This window comes from Aulonocara sp. 'chitande type north' Nkhata Bay, linkage group LG20 (assembly GCF_057382095.1).
Source record: "Aulonocara sp. 'chitande type north' Nkhata Bay isolate Kocher_YH1m ecotype deep benthic linkage group LG20, A_spYH_male_GT1.1, whole genome shotgun sequence".
NCBI lineage: Eukaryota > Metazoa > Chordata > Actinopteri > Cichliformes > Cichlidae > Aulonocara > Aulonocara sp. 'chitande type north' Nkhata Bay.
The window spans coordinates 34551821-34566483 of record NC_141363.1 but is presented as its reverse complement, the minus strand read 5'-3'; the positions used below and the strand labels follow the sequence as shown (position 1 = coordinate 34566483).

At 42.0% G+C, this 14663-nt stretch overlaps 1 protein-coding gene across 3 annotated transcripts in view; it reads right to left on the bottom strand.

The window, feature by feature from the left end:
• LOC147306095 (metabotropic glutamate receptor 4-like) overlaps window positions 1-11725 on the bottom strand; it is a 201107-nt gene extending 189382 nt beyond the window's left edge. For all 3 annotated transcript variants that reach the window (XM_086276116.1, XM_086276114.1, XM_086276115.1), the window contains exon 1: window positions 10998-11725. The gene's annotated coding sequence lies outside the window, so the exon portion shown is untranslated. The remainder of the gene's footprint in view (window positions 1-10997) is intronic.
• Between the last annotated feature and the right edge of the window lie 2938 nt (window positions 11726-14663).

The following is a 14663-nucleotide window of genomic DNA, read 5'->3' as shown; positions in this document are numbered from 1 at the left end:
TGCTGAACATAATTATTATCACCATGAACATAACTCTCTCCAACATGGGGGAGCAGGTGTCTAACCACGAGATAGGATACACTCAGAAGAGGTAGGTGATTAGTGCTTCATTGTTTATTTGTCACAAAGTAGAGCTACTTATATTTGCCAAGGAGTGGTTCATTATGTATGTGTGAAATCCTGCCTGTGTGAGGCATGTTACATTTCTACACTGTACCCTGCTTCGTGCACCATATCAGCAAGTCATGGGACTGACTCCAGCCCTTCCACGACTCTGACTCGAACAGCTAAGAAAATGTATGGATGAATAATAACAGCAGCTACACAAATAAAATGATGAAGACGAGACAACATAGCCTTTAAGGTTAAACAAATGCAGGATCTGCACATCGTTTGTGCGCATCACACTGTCCCAATTATGTGTGTCAGTGCATGTAAACGCGAGACTGCAAATCTTTGTCAGAATGATTTCCATGTGCATGTGAGTTGGTGTCAGTTACTTAAACAGATTTATTTCTTTACAGTGAAGGGCCATTTCCTAAACAGTGAATTGTAAGGACAGGACAAATGATGTCCTGACGACACATCGGAACAGTTGCATGTTATAAGCGCTAACTGTAGATTGTGTGTGTGTGGCTAAAATGAGGAAATAGACATATTTATTTTTCGGTGTCAACAACCTGATTAATTATAGCATCCACCTAAATCTGTAGTCATAACAGCTAAATATGAGATGTTCTAGATGCTTGGTTAATTTTTTTTTTTTTTTTTTTTTTTCATCATTGTTTTTATTGCAGATTTTCCTTTAACACGACAGTGTCTCGACAGTAGACACAGAACAACAAAACAGTACAAACACAAAACGTACACAACAGCTCTTAAATAAGGCATAATACAAGATACAAAATACAAAATATAACATACAAGAGGTGGTGAGTCAGTCTTACAGCGCCCGGGTGGTGATCACGTGTGTAGTAGTCCTTTGAATAAGATAGCGGAAAGGTCCGGTCCAATATAGTCCAAAAAGGGGTGCCACATCCCATAGAACTGACCCACACTGTGGTGTATAACGTGTGTGAGGTATTCCAGAGGAATCAGTTCAAAAACTATTTTGCGCCAGCCACAGACAGTGGGAGTCCTATCGTTGATCCATTGTAAGAGGATATTTTTCCTGGCTGCAAATGTTAGAGTGTTATACAATCTTTTGTTGGCCGCTGCTTTTAGGCGGTCACTTGGAAGACCTAGAATCAGGGACAAAGGGTCCATCTCTATAAATGGTAAATGGTAAATGGCCTGTATTTGTATAGCGCTTTTCTAGTCCCTAAGGACCCCAAAGCGCTTTACACAACCTGTCATCCACCCATTCACACACACATTCACACACTGGTGATGCAAGCTACAATGTAGCCACAGCCACCCTGGGGCGCACTGACAGAGGCGAGGCTGCTGGACACTGGCGCCACCGGGCCCTCTGACCACCACCAGTAGGCAACGGGTGAAGTGTCTTGCCCAAGGACACAACGACCAAGACTGTCCAAGCCGGGGCTCGAACCGGCAACCTTCTGATTACAAGGCGAACTCCCAACTCTTGAGCCACGATCGCCCCAATGTGGAAGATTTTCCCCAGTTCACCTGTAATGTCAGCCCAGTATTCTTGAAGCTTATAACAGGACCAAAAACAGTGAGTTAAAGTCCCTACATCAGTTTTGCACTTAAGACACACAGGGGAAAGAGAGCGGCTGAAGAGGTGTCTGCGGTGAGGGGATACGTGTAATCTGTGTAAAATCTTAAATTGGATTGCTCTTGTCCGAGTACAAATTGAAATCCTTTTTGCGAGAGACCAAACGGTATCCCACTTATCTTCATCTATGGTTACCGACAGTTCCCTCTCCCACACACCTCTAATCCCCTGTGCATCAGTGGTAGTCAAAGCATTAAGCACATGGTAAAATGAACTCAGAGACACCGTCAGCTGTTGCCCAAACAAAACCCTCTCAACATCAGATACTTCAGGGTGCTCAGCAAGGGTTGTATTGTGAGTGATATAGTGTCGTATTTGCAAAAAACGAAAGAAATCCTGTCTAGGCAAGCCGTAACTGTTGGTAAGCTGTTCAAACGACATGAGTTCACCACCCGAGAAAAGGTCACCAAGAGACTTAATATTCTTATCAGACCATCGTTGAAAGCCGGGGTCCAAAGAACCCGGAGGGAAAGCAGGGTTATTCATTATAGGGGTAAAGGTTGATGTTATTCTCGATCTTCCCTCAAGACGGCGGACAATTCGCCACGCTTTTAGGGTGTTGATTGTTACAGGATTTGTACAAAGGGCCTTAATTCCGTTAAAATCATTACAAAATAATAGATCGCTCAGTTTGCATTGTGACAGAGCTGTCTCAATATCCGACCAGATTGAGGTTTTACCCCTAACCCAGTCGCTCACAAATCTTAAATGGGCAGAAAGCTGATACAATCTAATATTAGGTAGATCCAAGCCGCCCCTGGAGCTTGGCAGATGCAACACTGCCATCTTGAGTCAGGGTCTGCGCTTGTTCCAGATGAAAGAGGTGAGCCAACCATTTATGTCCTTCAGTACTCTCTTAGAGAACAAGACGGGGATCATTTGGATAGGATACAATAGCCTGGGCAGCACATTCATTTTGATCAGGGCAATGCGTCCTAGCCAGGAGACAGGAAGTGACGCCCACCGCTCTAGGTCCTGTTTGAGTTTGCCAAATAAGGGTGTGAAGTTGGCTTTGTACAATTGGTCGAGAGACGGGGTAATAAAGATCCCCAAATACACAAATCCATTAGGAGACCATTTAAAAGGAAAGGAAGGAACAGTAGCCGGCATTGTGAAAAGAGTACCGAGAGGCATGGCCTCTGACTTAGCCAAATTGATTCTATAGCCAGAGAAATGGCTAAACCTGTCAATCACCTCAATGAGACTGGGTACGGATGTTACAGGGTTAGTCAAAAGAATCAAGATGTCGTCCGCGTATAAGGTTATTTTATGACACAGCTGTCCAATCTCTAAACTACGTATTGTGGGCGTCGCCCTTATGGCCTCAGCAAGAGGCTCTATGGCCAGAGCGAATAGAAGGGGCGATAAGGGGCAGCCCTGCATAACTCCCCTATGAGTGTTGAAGTAATCAGACCTAAGTCCATTAGTCAGGACTGCTGCCTGTGGATTATTGTAGATAACTTTGACCCATTTTATAAAATTCTCCCCTAAGCCGAATTTGCCCAGAGTATACAACAAATAAGACCACTCAATTCTGTCAAATGCTTTCTCCGCATCGAGAGAAAGCACCAGGCCGTCAATAGATTTTTGCTTGAAAGCTACAATAGAGTTCAGTAAGCGTCTAACATTGGTGGCTGAGTTTCGACCCTTTATAAAGCCTGTCTGGTCCTCCCTTATCAGCACAGGTAAAAAATTTTCTAAGCGGGTGGCCAGAATTTTAGAAAGCAGTTTCCTATCTACATTCAAGAGGGCTATAGGTCTATAGGATCCGCACAAATCAGGACACTTCCCTTTCTTTAGAATTAGGGAAATGTTGGCTTCCTTCAGTGTCTGCGGGAATTCACCCGTAATGAAGGAGTGGTTGAACATATCAAGAAGCGGTTCCACAATAATATCCCGAAACTGTTTATAAAATTCACAACAGAAGCCATCAGGCCCTGGCGACTTTCCACTTCGCAGTGATTTAATAGCCTTAAACACTTCGGTCTTAGTTATAGGGCTGTTAAGGGCAGTCTTCTGTTCCTCTGACAAATTTGGTAAGTCGAATTGGGTGAAGAAATTATGCATCAGCTGCACCCCCTCCGGGACTTGTTGAGAAGAGTACAAGGCTTCGTAGAACTTCTTAACACAGTCATTTATCAGTTTGTTTTCATATATCTTGTGGCCACCTTCATCAGATATCGCTGCAATGGTATTCGATTCTGCGCGCTTCTTAACATAGTACGCCAGACATTTACCGGCCTTATCTCCATGCTCGTAGAACCTCTGTCTGGTGTATTTAAGTTTCTTCTCTGCATCTCTGGTAAGAAGGCAATTCAGCGCTGACCTGAGTGCGGTTATTTCTTGCCATAATGGTGGTGATGGGGAGGCAATATATGTTTTCTCCTTATCCATCAATTCGCTCTCTAAAGATTTTTGTTCCTCCATCCGTTGTCGCTTCTTTGTCGCAGAATACGAAATAATTAGGCCCCTCGCATAAGCTTTGCATGTTTCCCACAAAACAGAGGCAGTAGTAGCTGAGGGGGTGTTGATATCCAAAAACGCTTTAAATTCTGCAGAGAAGTGAGAGGTAAATTCCTCATCCTTAAGAATAATGGTATTAAGCCTCCAGTGGCGGGACCTATGAAGCACAGCTTTAAGATCGAGATCCATGATTACCCTAGCGTGATCTGAGATGATTATACTTGTTATGTCGCACGATACTACTGAACCTAAGTCAGTTTTCGGGAGAAAAAAGTAATCAATTCTAGTTTGGGACCTATGCGGAGCCGAAAAAAATGTGTATTGCTTATCGGAGGGGTGAGTATATCTCCAAGCATCCACAAGTCCAAACTCGTCGCATAGAGCATGAAGCGCTTTGGCCTGAGGAGAAGGAGTTGCAATGCTGTGTGGAAATCTGTCCATAAGCGGATTTAACATTAAGTTGAAATCACCACCAATAATAACGGTAGAGTTAGGAAGAAATGGGGCTAATTCCAGAAACATTTTGGTAAGAAAGGTAGTTGGGTGGGCAGGTGGAAAATAAACATTCAGTAATAAGATATTTTGGCCTTGCAAAATCCCTTTGACTATCACGTAGCGGCCCTTCAGATCCTTAACGCAATCAGTTACTACAAAAGGTACATTTTTCCTAATCAACACTGCCACTCCTCTACTTCTTGTAGTGAAGGATGAAAAAAACACTTGTCCATATAATCCTTGTTGCAACTTCAAGTGTTCATTATTATCAAGATGTGTCTCTTGTAACATAGCAACATCTACACCGTCCTTTCTTAGACAAGTAAATATCTTCCTCCTCTTAATAGGGCTGTGAACCCCTCGTACATTCCAGGTGCATATTCGCAGCCTACTCATTATTAGACTTATTCATGTATCACACAAAGCATATTGAGCCAAAGGGTTCACCACACCCTGGTTGAAAAAATAAATAAATAAAATAAAAATAAAAAAGGCATGAAAGAGCTGTGTGACGGAACATTCAAAGAACAGTGATTTGGCAACAGCCCTACTAAACATGTAGGGAAAAACCAATCTCCTCCTGCCCGTCGGGAAAGCCGAAGGGCATTGCACGCGCGTAACTCACGCCTACCCATAGATGAAAACACAGTCCGTCCGGTGCCCGATGGGGTGGAAGATTTCACCTGGTCGCTTATAAGCAGCGAGGACGAAAAAAAAAAAAAAAAAAAAAAAAAGAGTCATATACGCCTAGATTCGGCAAGTACTCACACCGGTTAATTAAGGCATAGTGTGAAGAAAAGGAGTACTCCGGTGGTTACGGGGATTCAGGGCAGCGAATCCGCGTAGGACACAGCTGCCTCCGGTGTGTTAAATCTCTTCTCCTTGCCGTTGGCAAACAGCCTCAGTGTGGCGGGGTAGAGAAGCGCATAATCCATATTCTTCTTCCTCAGGCAGCTTTTCACCTCGTCGAAAGCCTTGCGTTTCTTGGCTACCGCCGCTGAATAATCATTAAAGAAGGAGACTTTGATCCGACTTGTTGGTTGGTTCGGCTGCGTAGCCAGGCGCCGAGCTGCGGCCATCACACGTTGTTTATCAGCAAAGTTGTGAAGCTTCATAATGATGGGTCTGGCGCGCTGGCTGGGGCCCGGCCTCGGTGCTAGAGAGCGGTGAGCGCGGTCTAGTTTGATCTTCCCATTTTTAGTTGTGAGCTCAAGATAGGAGGGGAGCCATGACTCCATGAAGGCGACAACATCATTTCCCTCCGTGCCCTCGGGAAGCCCGACCAGGCGAAGGTTACATCTGCGGCTGCGGTTCTCTAAATCGTCCATGTGGTCTGCCATGTCAGTTACTTGTTTTTCGAGTCGAGCCACTTTCGCCTGCAATACACCTGCCGTGTCTTCCACGCCTGAAATCCGTATCTCGGCGTCTCCCACCCGTGTCGCCAGAGCCTGGATCCGAGACGTCTGTTCACGGATTGCGGCCAGCACAGTATCAACTTTAACATCCAATAAAGTTGTAATGCTGTCAGTTATCTTACTCAAAGCCGCAAGGATATTCGGGTCGATATCACTCCCAGTTTCCTCAGCGTCAGCGGAGATTTCTGTGTCGCTGGCGTTAGCTTCTTCAGGCTCAGCCGCCATAGGACCCACAATGTCGCTAGCTTGCACAACCGGAGCTGTCTTTTTCTTAGACCTGACGTTAGGCATTTTAGAAAAATAGTCGTCCAGACTCGTTATAGAGTTACTCCCACGCACATTTGTAACGTTTCACCAGGTGAACACGTATTTTAGACGGATAATCGGGGGACCTCACCGGAGCACAGCGAGACGGGTGTTCGCGCTACGACGCCATCTTGCCAACCTCGCTTGGTTAATTTAACGCTATCACTTACAGTTTGCCTAACAAGTGAAAGATGCCCAGTTCGATCCCAGGAGGAGACACCTCAGGAAGGGCATCCTGCAGAACACTCTGCCAAATCAAACATGCACAGCTACCTGCTGTAATGACCCCTCTTGAATAAGTGAGCAGCCAAAAGTAGCTTCTTTTTACTTTCAGTTTAGAGCGTGTCCTAATCTTTGTCTGTCCTTTATTTCTGTGATTTGGATTTAGGTGTTTGGAATATGCTGTGAAAAACTCAGCCAAATCTTCCCCCGTGAAATTACACTTTAATCCAACACTAATCAACAAATCTGTCAATTATACATCATAACCGATGCCCAAGGAAGAGCACCATGTCCTACTTGGAAAACATGAGTGTGACGAAACCATTTGCAGCCCTAGTTTCATAGAAGTTGCATAAAATATAGGCTAAAAAGGAATACAAGGGAGGGAGAAAGAAAAATATGAGAGAGGAGTCCAAAAGTTTCGAGAAGTTAAAATCCCACTTTAAGCAAAAAAAAAACATTTTTGGTTTCAGAACTACAATAATTGGTCTCCACAGAGTCTTGGAAAAGAAGGTGATACCACGCAGAGGAAACACACCTCCGTTCCAACATTCATTAAATTCAAAGTGAGCAGTTATTTTTCAACTAAAAAACAAAACCAGCCATCATTGTTGAGAATTACTTATCAATTTATTAAAAGAGTGTTATTAAAACACATGTATTATACTATTAATTGTTATTCACAGTGTTCCACAAAGACATGAAAGGTACCGCTGTTTGTGTGTTTTTACGCTTTGTTCAGCAATAATGGTGACATAAGGATCCCAACACATTTTCAGAATAATTAGTGCTGAATTGATGATCAGTCCAAAGAGTTTGTGAATGTTTTCTTGCAACTTTAATCAACTTAACTGAGTTTTTTTTTTTCTTTTTAAAGGCCTTGATGACTCTACGTTTAAGTTGGATCATGAGCAATTCTTCATCTTATGACTCTGAAGGCTAAATCGAAACCCTGTTGTCTGAGTCGTAACAAGTGCGTTGTGATATGGATCCATTATGCTCTTGACTTATTTGAATGAGTTCCTCCTGTCAAGGGGAACAAATTTAAGCATCAGTTTAAACTGCAGTTTGATGCCAGTTTTGCTGAGGCCAGCAAGTGGCATTACAACATTTGATAAGAACAAAGATTAATTCGACGCCTTGTCAAATACGTCTCCATTATGAACAACACGCTTGCTGGAATGGAAAGATTATTTCCTTTATTGTTTGTGTTGTAAATCTTGTAAATTAACCAGAGTGTCAGTGGCTGTCATCTCTGATTAGTGTCAACAGGCTTCTAATGAAGATGTTCCAACTGTAGGCGGGTTATAGCTCTTACGCACACATTCTTTGATAAGACAGTTTACTTATAGCATGGTAGTTTTACACAAGAGCACCTGGACTATAAAATATCATCAAGAAAAGTACGCAAAGCTTGCGACAAAACTATTTTTTACCAGACAAGACACACGTGGAAGAAATGAGACGAAAACCAGAAAGCTTGTTAAAGGATCGTAGAGAAGAAGAAGCAGCAGTTTAGAAAATAGGACTGTGTGAGGAATGGCTCTGCTGTTGTTTTAGAGATCATCAGACTGTGGTCAGCACAGCGAGGCCACACAGACGGCCCCCCGATGAACAGATGGACAGCCAGGAGGAAAAGCAGAGGAGGTGATCCAGAATGTAGACACTCCGTGATCAAGAAGCAGTGATAAGGAACAACAGTGAAATGGATATCTAAAAGTCTTCCAACAGGCAGAGAGAAGCGTTGTCTGCCTGCCTCATCTTGTCTGTCGGTCTCTATGCACTGCTGGATGTGAATTTCAGCGCTGACGTATGCTCTTGCTTTCAGCACAGTGTTAAAAAGGAAGAGAAGCCAGTGAGGAAAATGATTTTCTCTGCCCCGTTCCTCTAATGTCATGCTAACTCCTAGCAGCATGAAAAATTAATTACATAAGATGAGGGAAATGACAGTAAACATGTCCTGGATGATTTTCTGGGTATAAAGGCAACATTATCCGATCTGAAACACTTAAAGTACAAGAAAGCCCATTTGGATGTAAAGTTTAAAACTAACAGGTTTTATATAAGCAGTGAGCTTTTTAGTCGAGTTTCTCTGGGATTTCGATCTAAATTAGAGGGGTTTCTGTGTGTTAATGAGTGGAAATACTGGATGTTGTCTCGCACCATTAAACATGTATACTCTGAAAGTGAAGTGTAAAAAAATATCGATGTTTTTAGATTTTTTTTTTCTTTGGAAAGCAAGCTTTTTTAAACTGCCAAATGTGTGAAGGAATTGTTCTTTCGCTGGGGTTGGCTTCTGGCACGGCACGTCTTCGGTTGCATTAAAATTTCACATCTGATTGGTAACCCCTAACTTGAACAGTGAATTCTGAACTAATGTAAACCTTTAATCAGTAGGTCTTATTAGGGGTGCTGCACAGCTTCACAGGGTTCAGTTCAGGGTCAGTAAATGTCATCTTTACACATTCTGGGCTCGGGTCTTTGGGAAAATTATGAGACGTGTTTGAAGAAGTGCACTTTATTTAAATCCTATTATCTTTGTTATGATAAAGACAATTTGATATTATTGTCTTTAAAAATAGCAAAGCCAAATGGTAACTGCAACACAGTTGATAATACCGGTCAAACATTCAGAAAGCCAGGATGACTCTTTAATACTTTATGTTCTGATTAAGGCCACAAACACATGAAAACAAAAAGGGGAGGTCAAAAATCTTTGTCCCCACTTGTGGATCTTAGTGGGACTTGTTGGGATTTAAGATTAGCACATTAAAAACTCCTGTTGGGCAAATACTCTGGTGCGTTTGTCGGTAAGACTTGATCTTTCCCAAAAATTCACCATTTCTGTTTTTGTTTATACTATAATAAATCTAAAATTAAATTTTAAAAAAGGGAAAGAGTTGTTGCTGTTAATGGTTCTGATGGGTATTTAAAAGTGGTTGTTTGGGGATTTCAAAAGACCTATATGCCTTTAAAAAAATATAAAAAATACATTAAATGCTTCAGTTTCAATTTTATTGGCTCGGTGGAACATGTCTGCATGTTTCCAGCCGATTCAAGAAGTGCTTAAGGAGCATCTAATTGGTCTTTAAAGACCCACCGTGTGCAAATACCAAGTCATTTTTATTGTTGTCATTTGCTACCACATGCCTTTCACATTTTGTGTGAGTTTTGAAGAGTATCAGCTCAAATTAAATCATTCTCACTAATTGAAATCCAGTGAGGCATTTGAAGTAGATGAGGAGGTTAGGCTCTGGAGAGATTTAGAGTGGAACCTAACAAACCTGCAAAAGCCAGACTGTCATAAAAATTAAAAAGAAAGTGGAAACAGAGCATATCCATTAAAACCTCTGTGTGGAACAAAAAAAAGGATAAAATAATACCCTTCATATCAGAACAGTGTTTAAGCAGATTTTCTTCTTATTTCTTTATAAATCTAGAGGGAAATTGCACTTCTTATCACTTAAATTTAAGAAAATCTTTAAGAAATCAGTGTATACTTTGTTTTGACATAATGAAACAACCATCATGTATAACCTGCGAGTAGCAGAAACGTGAGCTCTAATCAATGCATTCTCCAACAGAGGTGCATTAGCCTATCAGAGAGGCGTCACCATCACCCGCCAGAGCGTCAAGTCTCACTTGAAAATAATTAAATGCAAAGATGGATTGGCACCTATTCTTCCAGACAACCATGTAAAAGCTGGCATATTCGTCATTAGCAGCATCTTCATATCTATCTTAAATGAATACATTACTTTAGGATTACCGTGTGTGTTCACTGATTACTCCTATAGACTTCCCCGATTTGCTTCTGCAAGGATCTAGCCAAGTGGAGCGGAAAAAAGAGAGGGGTTTGCAACGGGAGCTCCTATAGATACGGCTGATGAAGGGCTTCATTGTACTGCCAAGCCCCCCCCCTCCAATCAGCTCCACGATTACCACCAGCTTCGTTCTTCCTCCAAAAGCCTTTCAGCAAATGTGATTCATCTGTTGAGTATGTGACCGGACAAAGACCACGGCCTCCCCAAAACAGGACTAAATCTTGCAATGCACGCATACACACCAGGAGATTTGTAAAGTCACTATTTGATATTGGGTTTAGTCAAAAGGCAATGAAACAAGATACGACTGCCTTAATTGTTGGTGTGTGTTCTTAATATAATGGACTACTGCTTCCAAAGCACACCAAGATGCCAATTAAGTAGCTTAATAGGTTAGACTGTTTGTGCAGCATACTCTCACAGGCAGAAACCACAACACAGCTGCGTAACTCTGGGATGCTTGGCTGTCATACCACTCCTAAAGCTCGCTGACGCCAGTATAAGAGTGTAAAAGAAAAGAATACCGGTTACCTTTAAATCTTCCTGATACAAGTGAGCCCAAAGTGGAGGAGAAGAACTTCTGCGAGCTGCGATGCCGTCCAGGTTTCTTTTTTCTTCCAGCGTCTTTGTTTGGCGGCACCAGCTCCAGTCAGTTCTGGACTCCCTCGCTGTTGAAACGCTGCTTGCCGCACAGATTCAATTCAAAAGAAGAGCATGACAGGTGTGGGAAGTGAACATACCAATGTGGATTGTAAGTCGTGAAGAAAATTAAGCGCCCCGTTTAAATTCAGTGTTACTCCCAGATTGGATGTTTGAACAAATCCCCTGTTTCTCGATCAACTCCGCCGCTCAGACGCTGTCCAGGAGCGAGCGGTGCTGAATGAGACTCCAGCGGTTGCAGAGATTTCCTACTTTTTTTCCCCTCCTCTTCGTCTACTGATTCTTCTGTTTGACTGCACAAATCTTCCCTCCCACCGCGCACGACTGAAATTATCTCTCCTCTATCTTTTTTTAAGCGCTTCAACAAAACGTTGTCAAGCACTGACACTATTGGCAACGCAAAAAGCGACAGGGGGAAAGAAGTGGTGGGGGAGGGACAGGGAGTGAGTGAGTGAGTGAAACCGTTGCTTGATCAATTGAACTGAAATCAGCTGCATTTAAAGAAAAACGGATCAATAAGTCAAACCCCCGAGGTGGACACTTAATTTGAGCAGAGAAAAGAGGAGGAGGATTTCAGGTTGAAAAGAGTCCTTGTGCGCTCGATTTAAGCAGCTGACAACTTATGTCAAGAGTTGTGCCGTTTCTCAAATGCACCTGGATGATGCATGAGCAGGTGATTTAAAAAGATCTGTCTCCATCCCTGCTGTCAGTCTCCTGTTGCAAAGATTTAGGCGTAAAACTGTAACTGCGCTCTCGTGTATTTGCATCACACTTTCCTCACTGGAAGCCCCGTTGGCTCTCCCTGCTGCTGGCGTCTGCTAGGGTGAGATTATTTACTGTAAGGCAGTGACGCATCTCATCCTCACACACACACACACACACACACACACACACACACACACACACACACACACACACACACACACACACGCATACACACCATACAACAAAAATATGCGCGATGCTTGCAGCTGTGGAAGCATATTTGTGTGCGTTATCGCCATTTCAGACTCTCTGTGGACATGATTGTTGCTCGTGGATACACCACGTTAAGCAAACCCGTGCAGGGTGGGCTCCCTTCCAGGTTTAAGTCTCTCCGTCTTCCTCTGAGTGCACTGTTGCCTGAATTCACATGCAACACGCAGGCATTAAATTTCATTCTTAAGGCGCCGACTAGCGCATATTAAGCTCCACTGCCGTCGCTCCTTGGCGCTGTTCGTTTGTCTTTTTGAGCACTTGAGGAAGTTCTTAATCACAGTCTCCATTTTTTTTATGCTGCCATCCCACCACACGCACAAGCACGCAATCTTGTGCACACACGCCATGTTCTGGACTTTTATGTTCAGCGATTACCTCGGACCCTCCCCTGGGAAGGATCATTTTTGCTTGTTGGAATCGCTTTTCTTTATAAGTTTTGTCATTACCGTGCAGTTATTGATTCATCAGTCTAATCAGCTGCACCGTTCTCTCTCTCTCATAAGTGAAAGAACAGAGCCGATCGAGCTGCTTCAGTCACAAACTGGACTTTCATTTTGGTTCGGTTTGTTGTGCCTGTCAGAGTATCCTTTTTAGGGGTCGTGAGCTTAAAAACATGAATTGCCCGCTTTGCACGAGTAAATATCCACGTGTACGTTAAGCTTAATATTCAATAATGAATCAATGAGGAAAATCCTGTTTCAAAACTTGAAATGGTCAGCTGGTCTGAATTTTTTAGTCTATACTGAAATGCACAGAAAGGCTAATAATAAGTGCGAGCCTATGAGGAGGGTTATTCAAGAATTTATTAATAATTGATAGTTTATTTTGACTACTAAATGACCTACTAACATTCACAGCAGTGTACTGGGTGGCTGATTGTTTCCATTCATTTAATGGACTTTTCAGTCATTAGCCCTAAAATCCATTTGTGAACTACTTGTTAATATTCACAAATGCAGGCTTGATAGATTAGTCTAAGAACCCTTTAGCTTAATAATTTAATAACATAACTGAAGACAAGTGACAGAAGGGAAGCTGTGGGCCATTATTAAAGCCGTAAATTACAGTGAAACCTTTCTTATTTCTTGTTCTTTAATTGTATTTATAATTTTTTAACTTTATATGATGAAACAACAGTCAGCATTTCACCTTTTACAAAGTGTCATCTTCACATGAAGTGTCAAACAGCTGTTGTCAAAGGTAGACAATGAATTTGGGCTTTAAGTAAACCTTTTCACATCTGAAGACTTTAATCTGCTTTATTATTTTTTATATCATTGCGAGTTTTCAAGTGTTGCTCTATTAGTTTTGGGACGTGAATAATGGGAAGACATTGCCTGAGGGTCTGTAAAAATACAACCAGCATTGATCACAACCTTCTAATATTTTACCAAACAACTGAATAATTGATGGAGAATCTCCTCCTCCTCCTCCTCCTTAACTTTTTTTTCTTTCAAAAATAATGATTAGCAGCATTCGTACACCTATACAAACTCTTTGCATGAGAGGATCTGAGCAGAAACAATCAAAGCACCTGTCAGGATTTTTGCACTTAGTAAATCTTTTATTGACCAAAATAGATCATCAAGTAAATGTGTTTTGTTTTTGTTTTGTTTTTACAATTTTAATAATTTAAGAACAATGAAGCTTTTGACTTTCATTCGTCCTTGGCCTAAGCATCTCGATAAATGAGCAGGCTGTTAAGGACACTAAAACCAAGAAAGCAGTCGTAACCATTGAAGTTAGAAAATCTATAAATGGATTTTAGTTCAGATGTCATGCAGCCCTGTTCAAGAAGCATTTGAGAGTTCTTCATAATATTTTGAAGAGCAAGCTGAACAAAAAAAGCAGCAGACTAGTGGAAGATTCTGCACAGCCTGGAAATCCAACGTTTTATTTTTATTTTGTTGTTTTTTTTATTACTGACTGAATCAAATAATTAGTCTATGAAAGGGCCCATCAACTGCACGCTATAAGCTCCTTCTTAGGTGTGGTTTATTAGAGAATGGCATCAAACTTACCTAAAGTCATTATTGGTGGTTATATGGATGCTTCACCCTCCATCCATCCTTTTTTTTTTTTTTACCACTTTTACCACTTTTTTTACCACCAATTTAGGGTCACGAGGGGCCTTGAGCCAGTCTCTGCTGTCATAGGGCGAGAGGAAGCGTACACCCTGCATAGGTCACTGCTGTATCACAGACCTAACACAGAGAGACAGGCAACCATTCACGCTCACATTCACACCTACAGTCAGTTTAGAATCAACAGCTAACCTAACTTGCATGTCTTTAGACTCTGAGAGGAACACAGAGAACCCAGAGTTATAAGACAGTTATAAAATACTGGTTGGAAGAAATGCACAGGGATTCTTTTCTTTATGTAAGCTTTTACATTTGAGCTCCAGCTATAGATCTTTCTCACCTCTTGACTACAACAGTTACAGACTAAATACATTTTCTTTCCCAAATAAGCGCATTCTCACTTTGAAAAATAGTGTCTAACACAATGACACATTAAGTCTGGAAGGCATAACAGTGTTCGCAGAAGTTTTATAAA